We start from the raw sequence: 5,443 nt of genomic DNA, 5'->3' as shown, positions 1-5,443 counted from the left end.
AAGCCAGGCTATAGTCTGTGTGTCAGCAGACCAGACCCCGACCGGAGCTAGAGCTATTAGGAATGCCCGGATGTGTATAATAGTGCCGTGTTGTTGGGGCAGCGTCTAGTGAGCTAATCTAGTGAGCTAATTTAAGACTTCCGGTGGACGATCTCTTCAAAATAAGAGTACCCTCTAGAGTATTGAAAAAAAGTTTAATTTGCACATTAAAACTACAAATTAAGCATTTAAATGATGCTATATGATGCTATAAGACACACATTATGTTTCTGTGTAAGAATAAGTAATTAAATCCTTATAATAATAATAATAAAGTTATCTAAATGGATAAATGCTATTCACTGGAGTGCATGGACTTTATAAAGTGGACACTGGACAAAAGACGGCTCCGCAAGGCAACTATCTGGACATACCCACGCGTTCGGGGAGATGTCCTGTACCACACCCCACTCTCCGCTAAGCGGGAGAGGTGTAAAATTCACAGCAGCAGACCTTCTACTGGGGTCAAGGGCCAAGGCTGACAAAAAGTACAGTTTCCGGACCCAGAATGGACACTGGACAAAAGACGGCTCCGCGAGGCAACTATCTGGACATACCCACGCGTTCGGGGAGATGTCCTGTACCACACCCCACTCTCCGCTAAGCGGGAGAGGTGTAAAATTCACAGCAGCAGACCTTCTACTGTGGTCAACGCTGAAAAAAGTACCGTTTCCGGACCCAGAATGGACACTGGACAAAGAGGCCTCCGCGAGGCAACTATCTGGACATACCCACACGTTCGGGGAGATGTCCTCTACCACACCACACTCTCCGCTAAGCGGGAGAGGTGTAAAATTCACAGCAGCAGACCTTCTACTGGGGTCAATGCTGACAAAAAGTACCGTTTCCGGACCCAGAATGGACACTGGACAAAGAGGCCTCCGCGAGGCAACTATCTGGACATACCCACACGTTCGGGGAGATGTCCTCTACCACACCACACTCTCCGCTAAGCGGGAGAGGTGTAAAATTCACAGCAGCAGACCTTCTACTGGGGTCAAGGCTGACAAAAAGTACCGTTTCCGGACCCAGAATGGACACTGGACAAAAGACGGCTCCGCGAGGCAACTATCTGGACATACCCACGCGTTCGGGGAGATGTCCTCTACCACACCACACTCTCCGCTAAGCGGGAGAGGTGTAAAATTCACAGCAGCAGACCTTCTACTGGGGTCAATGCTGACAAAAAGTACCGTTTCCGGACCCAGAATGGACACTGGACAAAAGACGGCTCCGCGAGGCAACTATCTGGACATACCCACACGTTCGGGGAGATGTCCTCTACCACACCACACTCTCCGCTAAGCGGGAGAGGTGTAAAATTCACAGCAGCAGACCTTCTACTGGGGTCAAGGCTGACAAAAAGTACCGTTTCCGGACCCAGAATGGACACTGGACAAAAGACGGCTCCGCGAGGCAACTATCTGGACATACCCACGCGTTCGGGGAGATGTCCTGTACCACACCCCACTCTCCGCTAAGCGGGAGAGGTGTAAAATTCACAGCAGCAGACCTTCTACTGTGGTCAACGCTGAAAAAAGTACCGTTTCCGGACCCAGAATGGACACTGGACAAAGAGGCCTCCGCGAGGCAACTATCTGGACATACCCACACGTTCGGGGAGATGTCCTCTACCACACCACACTCTCCGCTAAGCGGGAGAGGTGTAAAATTCACAGCAGCAGACCTTCTACTGGGGTCAATGCTGACAAAAAGTACCGTTTCCGGACCCAGAATGGACACTGGACAAAGAGGCCTCCGCGAGGCAACTATCTGGACATACCCACACGTTCGGGGAGATGTCCTCTACCACACCACACTCTCCGCTAAGCGGGAGAGGTGTAAAATTCACAGCAGCAGACCTTCTACTGGGGTCAAGGCTGACAAAAAGTACCGTTTCCGGACCCAGAATGGACACTGGACAAAAGACGGCTCCGCGAGGCAACTATCTGGACATACCCACGCGTTCGGGGAGATGTCCTGTACCACACCCCACTCTCCGCTAAGCGGGAGAGGTGTAAAATTCACAGCAGCAGACCTTCTACTGGGGTCAATGCTGACAAAAAGTACCGTTTCCGGACCCAGAATGGACACTGGACAAAAGACGGCTCCGCGAGGCAACTATCTGGACATACCCACACGTTCGGGGAGATGTCCTCTACCACACCCCACTCTCCGCTAAGCGGGAGAGGTGTAAAATTCACAGCAGCAGACCTTCTACTGTGGTCAACGCTGAAAAAAGTACCGTTTCCGGACCCAGAATGGACACTGGACAAAGAGGCCTCCGCGAGGCAACTATCTGGACATACCCACGCGTTCGGGGAGATGTCCTCTACCACACCACACTCTCCGCTAAGCGGGAGAGGTGTAAAATTCACAGCAGCAGACCTTCTACTGGGGTCAATGCTGACAAAAAGTACCGTTTCCGGACCCAGAATGGACACTGGACAAAGAGGCCTCCGCATCTGTCTGTGCATTTATGCATTTGTTTGTCCTGACGAAACTTGATTATTTCTCGACTGTTTATTTTCTCGTATGACACGACATAGAAACTACTTGTGACTACTGTCTTTGTGTGCTGTCGAGCGGATGTTCTTTGCATCAGCTCAAAGGTATAGCCTGCTGTGTCATTCGATTCATTTGTCCAGATATGCCATTTATGATCTTTAAGGATGTACAATGACGCATATGGTGGCCTGTCGAAAAATACACACATACTGGTCAAAGCATACTCATTTTGGTGGTACAGACAGGATAAATTGAACGTTTTTGGAATTTTTGTGCCAGCTCTTAACAGGAGAAGTAAGGTCTGTGGGCTGTTAATTACTTCATATGTTGATAAGCTCTTTTCCTGCTGACATGTTTCACATTGTTCAGATTGAGCAGGTAATATTTGTGCAATAGTGTCTAAGATGCCTTTTTGTGACACGTCAAGTGGCTGCACTATGAATTGTGACATGTTCTTTGTAGATGGTAAGGCCTTGTCACCACATTGAGTACAACTATACAGACTAAGACTTTTCAGGCAAAGCAGGTCATCTCCAAGGAAAGGAGACCGAAGTGTGTATTCTACAAAGCTGTTTAATATGGTGCATACTTCTGTCCTAGAACATTTCTGAGACACTAATGACACTGATGTGTTGGCTAGATTGAATTTCTCAAGTTTCCGTCTAAATGTTGAGTCCTGCGCTGCTGCTTCTTCAAGCCGTGTGTGACATTTTTTGATAGCAGATGTCTGTTGTAGAAATGTTAGAATTGGTAATGGTATAGCTTCACACATATTGTCATTTAGACTTTCATTGCATAAAACCACATCATCATCATCTTCTTCCAAATTGTCCTCCGTTATTGTTCTGTTAATTGCTTTCAACTGTCCAGGCACAGAATGTACAGATGTCTGTATGTTTTGCTTGAACAACTGTGTGGACACCACACATACTCAACCAAACTACTAGTTTGTGTATAAAATCTAATGGGTCATTGTGCATTCCTAAGGCCAAGTAAGATGCTATTCACTAGTTGTTGAGTGACACCACAGATTGTTTTGCAATCAAATGTGTGACCTGGATTTTGAAAAAACGCTTGAATGAGAGCTGCTAAATTCCCCGGCATAGATGACAAATGAACCATCGAAGTAGGTGTCAATGGTTTCAATTTATCTTGTACTACTTGTAGATGCAGTATACCCACGCGTTCGGGGAGATGTCATGTACCACACCCCACTCTCCGCTAAGTGGGAGAGGTGTACAATTCACGGCAGCAGACCTTCTACTGAGGTCAACGCTCAAAAAAGTGCTGTGCCTTGGGGCATTGACAATTATTTAATTAACAAATGAAATAACCTTATTTTATTCTGAAGGTAACCGGATGTCTTAAATTAGCTAGCTCTCAGACAGGAAGTTCTAAATTAGCTTATAAGACGGAGCCAAATATCTGTCTGAGAGTGGAGCCTGCCTGGCAAATGACATGGGGGGGTCCTTTTTGTGGGCTTGGCCGAAAGTGGGCGTTACCAAAAGGTGGGCGTGGCCATGGCCGCCAGAAGTCTGTCAGATTTTGACAGCTTCAAATTAGTGTTAAACATAATATAACCCAATTGACTCCAGTCCTCTCTGTTTAATATATCTATAATGAAACTATATAAACTATGCATATACCATGAAGTGCTATGACTACTAGCTCTGGTCCATAGCTCTAATGCGTTTCATTTAGAGCTATGTTACTCTAAACTTCCCCACTCGCATGAATGCAGACCAGCCTCTACTCTTTGGCGTAAATAAAAAGAACGTTTTTGCTACACATAAAAACAAAGGCGAGTTGTGTCATTAGAAAGCCTACTTTGGTAATTGGTTCTAGTTCTAGTGAACAGAAATAATAAATAAATAGACTTGGTAACCTAACTGTAGGGAGTGCAAACACATTAAAGAACCTGGGGGTTATCATCTATGAAAAGGCAACACAATGAGCAGAAAATAAAAATGAACCATGTAAATACAACAAATTGAGCAGAGCACTGCAGGGAGTTGAACCCCATTCCGGTAAACCAGAAGTACCACAACCAGTGCCTTGGTTTTTGTTTTGTTTTACGAGGTCCATTCGTTGAAATGTAAATTTTGCATTGCAACGGTAAAGTAATTTCACAATTGACATTGTAGGCAATAATTAATAACGGTATGGCACCAGGCCAAAGCCATGGGGATAGAGTATGTTTTGCACTCTGAGTGAGTGTGTGTGTGTGTGTCCGTCAGTTTGTTAACAGCTAATCTCCAGCACCATTAACCCGGTCGATGCCAAATTTTGCACACACACTCCCTGGATGCCAACGATGAACCTCTGTCCCAAATTTTCCAGAACGGCCTGTATAGCACCACACATTTTTGTATGCCCTCCGAGACTATGGACTATAGCCTTTCCGCGATTTAACCTTTTTTCAAATCGTGAACAATGATGAAGAATCGCGCACTATAGCATGCCACTTAATGACCTTGGGGTCATCAAGGTCATTGATATTGATCAATGACCTTGAGCAGTATAAATGACCTTCAATAAGACTAGTAAATGACCTTGACCAGTATAAATGACCTTGACAAGTACAAATGACCTTGACCAGTATAAATGACCGTGACCAGTATATGACTGACCAGTATAAATTACCTTCATGAGACTAGTAAATGACCTTGACCAGTATAAATGACCTTCATAAGACTAGTAAATGATCTTTACCAGTATAAATGACCTTGACCAGTATGCGGTCCGAGACCATGGACTATAGCCTTTCGCTTTTCCTTGATTTTCACCTTTTTTTTCTGCCTTCCTCATGTGGAAGCTGCGTAGTTGAGTTTGTGTGTGTCTTTCTTTTTCTGTCTTTCTTTCTTAGGACGAAGATCAAGGTAGACGCCGTTGGAAG

The sequence above is a fragment of the Protomyctophum parallelum genome, assembly GCF_964188405.1.
Source record: "Protomyctophum parallelum genome assembly, chromosome: 1".
Taxonomy (NCBI): Eukaryota; Metazoa; Chordata; class Actinopteri; order Myctophiformes; family Myctophidae; genus Protomyctophum; species Protomyctophum parallelum.
Note: the sequence above shows the minus strand (reverse complement) of the source record.